The sequence below is a fragment of the Arachis duranensis genome, chromosome 6 (genome assembly GCF_000817695.3).
Source record: "Arachis duranensis cultivar V14167 chromosome 6, aradu.V14167.gnm2.J7QH, whole genome shotgun sequence".
NCBI classification, from domain to species: Eukaryota; Viridiplantae; Streptophyta; class Magnoliopsida; order Fabales; family Fabaceae; genus Arachis; species Arachis duranensis.
In genome coordinates this window covers 96,103,950-96,115,872 of record NC_029777.3, presented here as the reverse complement: position 1 = coordinate 96,115,872, position 11,923 = coordinate 96,103,950, and the positions used below count along the sequence as shown (strand labels likewise).

The 11,923-nt window shown below is 34.6% G+C and overlaps 1 long non-coding RNA gene across 1 annotated transcript; it reads right to left on the bottom strand.

Moving 5' to 3' along the window:
* Positions 1-6,490: 6,490 nt before the first annotated feature.
* LOC107494734 (uncharacterized) lies at positions 6,491-6,943 on the bottom strand. Its single transcript, XR_008010521.1, has 3 exons — positions 6,845-6,943; positions 6,655-6,720; positions 6,491-6,570 (listed from the first exon to the last, which is right to left on the bottom strand). It is a non-coding gene; the product is annotated as an uncharacterized LOC107494734 (long non-coding RNA).
* Positions 6,944-11,923: the final 4,980 nt, after the last annotated feature.

Below are 11,923 nucleotides of genomic sequence, written 5' to 3'. Positions count from 1 at the left end.
TGTGCGGAAAAATAGAAATTAGGACTTTAGGGGGAAGGGGGAGATTGATGGGACGCCATTAGGTACTCCATAGATAAAATGGAGTTTTAAAACTCCATGAGTAAAAAAAGAGTAAAGTTTATATATAATTTTAGAAACTTTTAAATGCAAAGAGAGAGAAATAAAATTTTTATTGGTTTTCGTTTTATTTTAGACTAAATTCAGTTGTGTTTTAATATTAGATCATTAAAATTTATTTTATGTTTATTTTTGTCTTAAATTCATTTTAAGTTATAGTTAATTTTTTTATTTAGAATTGTAGTGAGTTAAAATTAAAAACTGTAGCAATAGAAAAAATAATTTTATAATTTTTTATTTAAAATTTTATAAAAGTAACTTATAATATTAGTTAATTTTTAAAACACAAAAATGTTCTTTTAAAATTAAAGTTCTTTGATTATTTTAAATATAAAAAAATTATATTTTAATTTAGAATGTTAAAATTACTATTTTTGAGGATTAATTTAAAAATATATATTTAAAGATTAATTAAAAACACGCTCTTTCTCTTTTTTATTTTATTTTTTTAATTATTTGAACTAAAATAGAAAAATTGAGTTTCTATTCTTATTTGTTTTTATTTTTTTATATTTTATTTAAATCTAAATGTGAGTATTTTTTATTAATATTTATGTTTTAAAATTAATAAAAAATAAATAAATAATTAATTTAAAAGTAAGAAATGTTAATAATCTATACCAATAATAATAAATTAAATTAGATTTATTTGATTTACTATTAGTACAGTATATACATAGTAAATCAAATAAAATTACACCAATATCCTAAACTGAATTGGAATATATAGTACAAATTTAACAGAAAAAAAATCTAAGCTATTGTTTAAATTTAAACAATATTTTTTTCTATGTATCAATTATTTTCTAAATATCTATACGTATAAATATTCTATTAATATTATTTTTGAAAAAAATTTTCTGAAATATGAGGCTTATACATTTAGATATATTAAACTATTAATGTATTAAAAAATTAAAATAAAAATAAATTTCATTTTAGAACGTAGAATAATAATTTTTCATTTTTCCCTCTTGAGAAATAATATTGTCAAACACCCATCTACTAAAATTAATATTCATTTCAAGATGTCTCTTTTAAAAATAATTTTTTGGATTTAAATTTTGTAATGTTTATAATTAATTTTATTTACTAATATTAGAAATTCAAAATTTAAATTTAATAATAAAAGACTAGCTAATATATGAAAAAATTATTTAAATGAATTAAAATAATTTTTTAATTTTCAAAACAAATAAAAATATCTTTAATTACATAAATCTATTTTTCTTTTGCTAGGACACAGATCATTCAAGATTTTGGTGATTTGCTAGACTATTTTTTTTATCGGAAAAGCTCTGCATACAAGCCATTAGGGCTTGTATGCTTTACAAGTTTATTAAACAATAAAATCAAAATACGCGCTGCTCCACGTACGTTGATTACACGCGCTATATAACATCCCGCGTATATCTAACTTCCAAATTTGAAATATTTGTTTCCTTCTTCGTTTTTGTTATTTTGAGATTTGGTTGTTCTTCTTCTCGCGCGTCTTCCCTCATTCTTCTCCATCGATCTTTTCCTCTCCTTTTCTCACTGGTATGTTCTTCGTTTACGTTACCTTTTTCTCTCTCTGCAACTCGAGCTTCGTTCTCTCTTTTGATTTGTTGTTTTCTGAAATCAAAGTTTGAACTCGTTTTGAAGATAATGGATCATTCAAGCTCAGATTGTCTGCTGAATCCAGGCGAAGTGGATTATGAATTTGAATCTAACGAAGTTCCTGAGGTTTGATTTACATAGGATTAGTATGAATTTTCTTTCAGTAATTTGTATAGCATTGTGTAGTTGAAAAATTGCTGAACATTGATTGTGAAAGTAACACGTTAACATGAATCTGTCGATTCAATGTATTAGTTGTGATTAATTACCTGGAATTTATAGCAGACGCTCGGGTGTAGATCAATTCTTCTTTGGGTGTATTTTAGCTAGAAGTGTGGGTGTATATACACTTTACTGGTTTTTTGTTATTTTTAATTGAGTTGTTGTTGTTCATGTGTATTACATGGTGTATTTTTTGGTGTATTTTGCAGCCCCTTTGTGTTGTTGATGACCAGTTTGTTTCCAAGGTTGGAATGACTTTTAATACCCTTAAAGATGCTGCAAAATTCTACAAGGACTATGCGAAGGCTGCAGGTTTTTCTACAAGAATTCGGAGCACAAATAAGAAGGGAAACGAAATTAAGAATCAATTGATTACATGTAGCAGAGAGAAAAAATGGAAATAAAAATATCTCTGACCGATAAGACGAATCCCACAACTGGTTGAAATTGTCCTGCAAGAATTTATATACACACATTGAAGGATGTTGGTGCTTGGATCATTTCAAAGGTTGTGCTGGATCATTCACACCCCTGCTGTCCAAGCAAAGTAGAGATGCTCAAACAGCACAGGGAACTAAGCATGTCCATTCGTCGTACGATAGAGAATAACGATGAGGCTGGTATCAGACCAAGCAAAACCTACCAATCATTTGTTGTGGCTGCGGGGGGTCACCGCAAGTTAAATTTTATCGAAAAGGACGTGAGGAATTACATTACCAGGGAAGTGCGGAATATTTCTGAACAAGAAGATGCAAAGGAATTCGGAAAATATTTGTTAAGAATGAAAGAGAAGAATCAGAATTTCTTTTTTGAGCTTGAACTCGAGGATGATCAATCAATTAAGTTGGCTTTTTGGGCCGATGCAAGAAGTAGAGCTGCCTTTGAGTATTTCGGAGACGTCATTTCATTCGACACCACCTACAATACAAACAGGTAACAAACTGTCCCTGTTTATGATGCTAAATTAATTTATTTTTACGAATCTGCGGTAGAGGTGTATATTGGCTGTTTCATTGGGTGTATTAGAAGCATTTGTTGGGGTGTACCTAATGATTTTGCATTCTGGACCATGGTAATTTGTTTCAGGTATAATTTGGTCTGTGGTTCTTTTGTCGGGGTGAATCACCACGGTCAGTCAACACTTCTCGGATGCTCTTTGATGAAGAACGAAACTTGCGGACAACAAGTGGCTTTCAGGTAATGTGTTTTTAAAATCTGCAGCAGAGGTGTAAATTGTACGATCTCTCGGGTGTATTTTACAGTCTGTGTTTGGGTGTATTATGCAGATCTGTACGAAGACCGTCACATATGGGTTCCTATCTATCTGGATCACCACTTCTGGGTAGGGATGAGAAGCACACAAAGGAGCAAAAGCATGCATTCATTTTTAACAAGTACATCACCCGGAACAGCTCGCTTATTCAGTTCGTCAAGCAATACGATAATTGCTTCGGAAGCAGGGAGTAAGCTGAGAGAGAATCAGATGCTGCAGATTTTCATACGGTCATACCGTGTGCAACCAAATCCTCCATTGAAGCTCAGTTTCAAGATGCATACACTCATGGAAGCTCAGTTTCAAGATGCGTACACTCATGCAAAGTTTAGGGAAGTCCAAGCGCAATTCAGAGGAAAGGCGAATTGCATCACCAGATTAAAGAATTCCGCTCTAGGCTATTCAATATACGAAGTCGGAGAACAAGTTTCCAGCTCAATATTCAACAAGTTCGTAGTTACCTACGACTCAGTTGCAGCCGAGGTAAAATACCAATGCTTATTATTCGAGTCGAGAGGGATACTGTGCTGTCACGCACTAAGCGTGTTAAGCTTCGAACAAGTAAGCCAAGTGTCTCCTAGATATATACTAGAACGATGGAGCAAGAAGGTAAAGAGGCGACACACACACATCAAGAGCAGCCACGACGAGCCACTAATGGAGCCAAGAACCAAGAGGTTCGACCAATTGGTTTTTCGTTTGCAAAATATTTGCGAATTTGCCTCCGAATCGGAGGAGCTGACTGCAATTCTACACCGTGCGTACGATAACGTCATGGCCGAGATGGAAGCATTAAAAGCCAAAAGGAAGGGGAGATCTTCTTTATCCCACGAAGACGCCAACTTGGAATCCGTTAACGAGCTTCAATGCCCGCCAAGGATTCGAACAAGAGGACGTCCAAAAAACAGGCTAGGTTCAAAGCTGGAGAAACAGATTGCAAATGCCACAAAGAAGAAGAAGACGAAAGTTTTAAGCGAGGTAAATGTAATGTTCTTTAAATTTGTGGCGATTGAGTTTATTTTTCTCGTTAATAGTTTAGCTAATGTGTGAATGTTATATTCAGATAAACCTGTTTGATGCTGCATTAGCGGCGCATTCAAATTGCAGCCAATATCAAGGACACGTTATAAATTATCAGTTCAGGGTGCCAGCAGCAGGGGATAACTCTTTGGGTGTATAGTTATATAGAATATGGGTGTAAAAGCACTGTTCTTTTTGGGTGTATTTTTATAATTCACAATTAATATATAGACACATATATAGATACATATAGAACAAAAGCTGTAAAAATTCACAGGTTATGGGCGTATATTTCATTTGATGTTTTTCTTCATATTTTAGTACATGTAATTCATTCATTTTGAATACAGTACAGACAGTTGGGTGTATATTTTATTCAATCTTGGGTGTATTATTAGACTTGCGTTGGGTGTAACAGTTATATAGATACATATAGAACAAAAGCTGTAAAAATTCGCAGGTTATGGGCGTATATTTCATTTGATGTTTTTCTTCATATTTTAGTACATGTAATTCATACATTTTGAATACAGCACAAACAGTTGGGTATATATTTTATTCAATCTCGGGTGTATTATTAGACTTGCGTTGGGTGTAACAGTTTATAATTTACGTTTATATATGCCTTGATTTTTTGCTTTATATTTTACCACCTGTAATACAGCTTTTGAATACATCACAGGCAGTTTACCAGCACAGATAGTTTAACTATCGGAAAAAATATACATAAATAGAAGTTGTTGATAAATGGCAAATATTTACATCATTTGTTCAATTTACAAACTACCCAGCAGTTGGATTACCCAGTTTCTATATCAGCAGAATTAATCTGACAAAACGGACTCAATAATACAGAGGATGGCTTCGACAGCCTTATAGCACTACTCTCTCTAATTGCCCGATCTCTCTGTTTATTCATCTCACTGAATAGTATCCAGGAAGCATACTCCACTCTATAGTGGTCCACCTCCTCCTACAATTAAAAAGTATGTTATGTTTAAACAGAAATATTAATTCAGTAAAGTAATACAGAGTTATATAGTTCTAAAGACAGTTACCTGTGGCCAATTATCTCATTCATACTTCCCCTTTTTAATGTTTTCCGGCTCAATTAACTCAAGCCACTTCATTACGTAGATAGCGCAGTCATAGCTGAAAACGAAGAAAATAAATTACAAATCTTATTTAGGAAAGTTTAATGTTCAGAGTCACAAATTTATACCTTGTTTTTTGGCCTGATATTTTAACATATGATGCTTTAATTTCCTTCTCCTTCTCGCCTTTCTCCAGAGGTTTCCCGCCGGCATATGTTATCAATCTTGAAAATACATATCCCTTAAATACCAATACAAATCAGTAATACACCCGAATGAATGGACAAGATACACCCAACTGAATATGGAATATACACCCAACACAACCTTCGAAATAGACCTATCTATTAAAGTAAAGAAGACAGAGGCAACTTACAGTGAATTTATTAATGTCCTTTCTCTCATCACTTGGAGCTTTTTTGTGTAGCGGGTCAAGTATTTGACATTTCTGCTTTGTTGTATTTATCAGCCATAACCACCAATGTCCCGAGTGGCAAACAGGAGCAAAAATCTGAAGGATTGCCACATTTCAACAGTGTGTTATTTTATTTGGCATATAAGTAAATAAGCGTACTAACAAATTTAGCAAACGAAAACTTACATATGGATGCGAACTTAATTTTTTTCTATCTATGAAGTGAATGAAACTCGGGTAGGCTTCCACCCTGAATTTCTTTTTTGTTTTCGGGGATATGAATTCCCCCCTTGGGTGATCCGAAAGTGCCATGCTCTGCAAGAATTGCGAAATAAGAAATGAAATACTGAAAATACACAACTTACACCCAATCTAACCTAAAAAATGCACCCAAATCAATGCAGAAAATACACCCAAAGTTTGTAGAAGTAACACTTACCACAATATTGGGGGGAGACAGTATATTTGTTCCTGAAACCTCTTTTCATTTTTCTGGTTTAGGATGGGCAGATGGTAGATACAATCTAGAAATATATGCCGAAATCAATTTTAAATTAATAAATATTGCAGTTGACTTTGGTGTAAAAACATTAATGTTAGTCTAATTTGCCGCACTGCTTGCTAGTTTTTGGACCAAACTGTCTAATTGTTCTAGCATACTTGCAGTTTCTGGAGATTTTTCCCTTTCTGTCTCCTGCGTTGACGCCCCCTCCTGGCTTGAATCTGTCAATCCAAGGCTGAATGATGGCATCCCTGGATCTATTTTAGGAACATAGGTTGCTGTCCGTGCCATCATCAACAGGGCAGCAGCGTCTTCTGCGGCTGGATGACTGCGTCATGATGTATAAGAATAAGAGTAAGAATAAGAATATACGGATGATAAGCGAAGATTGATTTTAGTCTGATGAACTTACATTTTAGTTGGAGCTGGGGGAAGCATGGGTGTGGTTTCTTGAAGTTGTTTGGGGGTTTCAGGAGTGCTGCACAGTTACACAAAATTAATCATGGCGTAAAAAAAATTGATCAAGAACAATATACACCCAAACTGTTAGCAAATATACACCCAAACCCCAAATAAATATACACCCAATACTATTTTCTTACGTTTCTCTAGTCCCTTCAATCTGTAGCATAGGGGTTGGTTCGAAATCTGTGTCAGTGGTTGTTTGTTGGGATGCTGGCACAAAAACCTGGATCGGGACTCTAAACAAGAATAAAAATGAAAGGTTAACAACGTATTTGAAAATAATAAGGTTATAAGGTTGAAATATTCTTGGAAAACTCACATTGCAAGCGCTTCCAACGATGTTTGTTCCCTAACAACCATCATATTCAAATCAGTCGGAGTCAACCTAAAATACACCCAAAGAAGGTCAAAAAATTACACCCGAACAATTCAAAAAGAAGACGGGCTTTGTTTTTTGAGAACTTACATACTTGCAGTTTTTGCTTTTTTTTTGCTGCCTTTTTTTTTCTTGAATAAAATAATAAAGGGCTTTTTTCTAAAAAAAATATATACAGAATTAAAAGTAGAAGGAAAAATATATACAGAATTAGAAGTAGAAGGTATTAGAAGAACAAAAGTAATGGTTATTTGAAAGAGAAATTACATGCTCTGAGACGGCTGGTTTACACTACTCTGTTCTGTGCATCCTTGAGAGGAAGGATCATCACTTCCCAAGTTCAAAGCTGGTAGTCTAAACAGATTTCATGTTATTCAAACGAAATATACATCCAACTTAGTAAACAACATACACCCAACTTGATCCACAAAATACACCCAAATTATTTCACAGAATACATCCAAATCATGATAACAAGATTTTATTAAATAATAAAGCTTCTTACGTTTCAGAGGACACATAGCGACCTTCTGTCGATCGCAGGTCAGCTTGGTTCTCGCTGCGAAACAAGATACAATTATTAGCAAACAAAAGATACCAAAATCTCAAATACACAGCCCAGCAAGACATACCCCTCTGCAGTAGATTTATCAACGTTTTTCCTTAGCCATTCATCGAGTTCGTCAGTTGATATTTCATATCTCTCACTACATTCATAAAATAAGACGTTAACAAAAATAATTACGATGATAGACCGTAGTATAGCTTACGAGGTACTGTACCCGTCAAAGTATTGATCTTCTTCAGGAGGTGAATCCTCCACAACAACTTTTTTCTTTTTTTGTTGTGTTCTAGGTGGAAAAAAAACAGTACCAATCAGAAATAAAAAATTAATTTTATCACAGAATTTTATCCAAATAATTGCTTACTTTTTTGGAGTTGTTTTTGTTTTTTTCTTTTTCTTCTCCTTCTCCGCAGGTGATGATTCTTCGCTCCTATAAGTTAATAATAGACACTTCAGTTAATATACGAAATCTTTATAATGAAGCCAAAAGAAAGGAGTATTAATTTCAGGACATTACTCATCACTTGGTTCAGATTCAGATTCTGAATCAGAATCTGACTCCTCTTGCCTCTGCTTTCTTTTTCTTGAGTCCATTCTGGAAGGCAAACAATTGTCATTTAGAACATACTAAAAATACACCCAAATGAATTCACGAGATACACCTTGAGCCTCAGACTCAGAGGTAGAAGTGTCACTATCAGTAGTTTCTGTCTCCGAAGATGATGTTGGACTCGCCTTCCTTTTTTGTTTTTTTGATTTCTTGTTTTTTTTCTTTTTTTCTTTTTTTTTTTCATTTTTTCTCTTGTCTCTGCCAACTTCACAATCCCCTGAAACATGAGATATTTTAGTTAGCACCATTCGGGTAAATAAAATACACCAACTTATTATGATTACTCACCAAAATTTCCTCTCTCTCTTCATTCATTCTTTTCACCAACTGCTCCTTAGTCCAGTTGGCAATCCAGGGCTTTGGTGGTCTTTCAGTCCTGTTCTTGCCTTTGTTTTTTGAAAGATGAAAGTATATTATCATCAGGGCGAAGAGACAGCCATTAATTGCCTTCTTCTTCTTCTCCTGGTAGTCTGTGATGCCCTTGACCATGAAGGTCAAAACATGCCCCCCAGTTTCTCTCCGATATGCCGTCCATCTTAAAAATTGGGGCCAGGTGCACAGGCGATATTTTGTTTATCGTCGTTGGCAAAAGGAACGCCATCTGTATATAGAAGATGAAAATCCTCTTGAACATTAGGCGTTCTTTTTCGTCACCAACGCCGATATCCATCATCTCATCGGTAAGACTTTTGAGGGCCGATTTCCATCATTTCATCGGTAAGACTTTTGAGGGTCTTACCCTGGAATCTTCTATAAATTATTTTGTCATCATCAGAAAGTTTCTTATACTCAACTTTCTTAGGAAATAGATCTCCTACAAAAAGGAAGACAACAAAGCATCCAAGTCGGTTCAAATACACCCAAGCATCAACTTAATATACACCTATAATTTTGAGCTAATTACCTGTTGCATTGATGCCAAGCGCATCACCTATTTTTTTTTGGGTTATTTGGAAAGAACCATATCCTGTCTTTAGTCTGTTCTCCCCAAGTTTAAAGTTGTTTGCCAGCTCCCTTAAGAGTTGGTGATCCACCCTTAGTGGTGGGATGTGCATCAACCCACCGAATCCAAGATCCCTCACAATCGCCTTCTTCTCCTCAGTCATGTTTCTGAACTTATCATTCAGGAGATGTGTGGCACACTTAATGTCTTTTGTTTGGTTTCTTGCTGCCATTTTCTCTGAAACTAAAAATACACCCAAAGATATCAGTAATATACACCCATATATATATGACTCAGATACACCCATTAATAACAATAAGATACACCCATTGATAACAGTAAGATACACCCATATATATGAGTCAGATACACCCAAAGATATCAAGAAGATACACCCATTGATAACAGTAAGATACACCCATATATATGAGTCAGATACACTCAAAGATATCAACAAAATACACCCATTGATTACAGTGAGATACACCCATAGATATTGTTCAGATACATCCATATAGATATCAGTCAGATATCACTCAACCATGCTTCAATATCAAGCCACATTACAAGGTTAAGCAGTTTACACCCCCGAATCTACGGAATAAACCACCAAAAATCAACAAAAATAGCAGGAGAACTTAGAACAACAACGTAGAACGACGTAGAACTTAGAAGAACGACGTAGAACTTAGAACAGTGTAACAAAGAAGCAAGAATAATAGTAATCCCTAGAAGAACGACGTAGAAGAAAAGTAAAATATACAGGAATCTTAATGGACTTACGTTGAGTATTGTTGCTTTGTTTTTTCTTCAGATTCTTCACGGAGAGTTTGATGGTGTTTTGATGGAGTTTTCAAACAACGATTTCTATATTTTGAACTTTGATTTTCGCTCGAAAATGGGAGGGTTTCCTTGTTTTCAAAGCGCCTTGAGAAATGGAAGAAGTGGAAGAAGTGGAAGAGTCTGCCATACGTAACCGTTCGAGTGTTGAGCGCGTGATTTTGACGCGCCATGTTATCTATGTTCATGCGCGTGAGTTCTCTTTGGGCTGGGCCAACTTGTATGCTTGTAGACTTGTATGTGTAGCAGGCCCGTTTTTTTATTCCTCTATTTTACACTATATTTATTTTTACTCCTCCTTTTTATACCATATTTAAATGTTACTATAAAAAATATTAATGAGTATAATAAAATAATTACTCAATAATATTTTTTATAGTACTTTTAAATATAAATATTTTTTAGAGAAAAGGATAAACAGGTCTCTGACTTTTTGCCCCACGGACATTTTCGTCCTTGACCATTGAAAAATACTTTTAAGTCCCTAACTTTCACAAAACTCAGACGGATCAGTCCCTCTGTCCAAATGCCTCCGTCAGACTAACGAAATAGTCTGACGTGGCTCCCGTAATGCTCGTCACGGGTACGCATGGGCGCGTCGCCTAGCAGACTTCCCTCTCACGCGTATGCGTGGGTATATGCATCGCTATGAGTTCAGCAAATCCTCATTTCTTCATGAACACTCTACTTTGCATGCTTTTTTCCATTTCTTTCAAGTCATTCTTGCCTTCAAAACTTTAAATCACTCAAACAAACATATCAAGGCATCGAATGGGAGAAAAGTAAATTAAATTTAGCCCTAACCCCATTACAACCATTAAAAAGACCTCTTGATATGTGTATCCATGCATTGAATATATTTTGATTGGTAGAAGAAGAGCAAGCCTTAGAAAGCAAGATTAATAGAGAATTGAGAGAATCGACCCTCAAATACTAGAGAGATTAGAGTGCAAACACTTCCGGTGATGGTTCAATACTCAATCCCTTGTTCCTTGCTTTCACGAGCTTTATTCTTGCAAGTATATTTATACTTCATTTTGAGACTTGAATTAGTGGAATTCATAAATCATCATGCTTTTCTAAAATAGCATGGTTTTGTGAATTTCTCCTAAGTGTGCTTAATGATTGAAAACATGCTTTCTAGGCTATTAAATTGCTAAATTTAATTTACTTTTCTCCCATTCGATGTCTTGATATGTTTGTTTGAGTGATTTAAAGTTTTGAAGGCAAGAATGTCTTGAAAGAAATGAAAAAAAAACATGCAAAGTGGATAATTCATAAAGAAATGAGGATTCGCTGAATTCATGGCTACGCATACGCGTGACCCATGCGTACGCATGAGAGGAAGTCTGTCAGGCGACGCGTATGCGTGACAAGCATTACGAGAGCCACGTCAGACTTTTCCGTTGGTCTGACGGAGGCATTTGGACGGAAGGACTGATCCGTCCAAGTTTTGTGAAGGTCAGGGACTTAAAAGTATTTTTTAATGGTCAGGGACAAAAATTTCTATGGGGCAAAAGGTCAGGGACCTATTTATTATTTTCTCATTTTTTTGTAGTTTTACAAGAATAATACATTAATTGCTTAATAATTTTATCAATATGCATTAAAAGCTCCATTAATGTAATGTCTTCTAAGATATCGTGCCAATACATATTATAATATTAATAAGGGATAAGTACTTTTTTCGTCCTCTAGGTCTGGGGTCAAAATCAAAATCGTCCCCGACCTTTTTTTGTTATTAAAATCATCCTCAACATTTAAAAACGATTTAAAATCATCCTTTCTCGAATTTTTGGACCAAAATACCCTTAACTATTAATAAAAATTAAAAATAATATTAAAAAAAACCACCCCACCCCATTTCTTCGTCTCTCTCCTC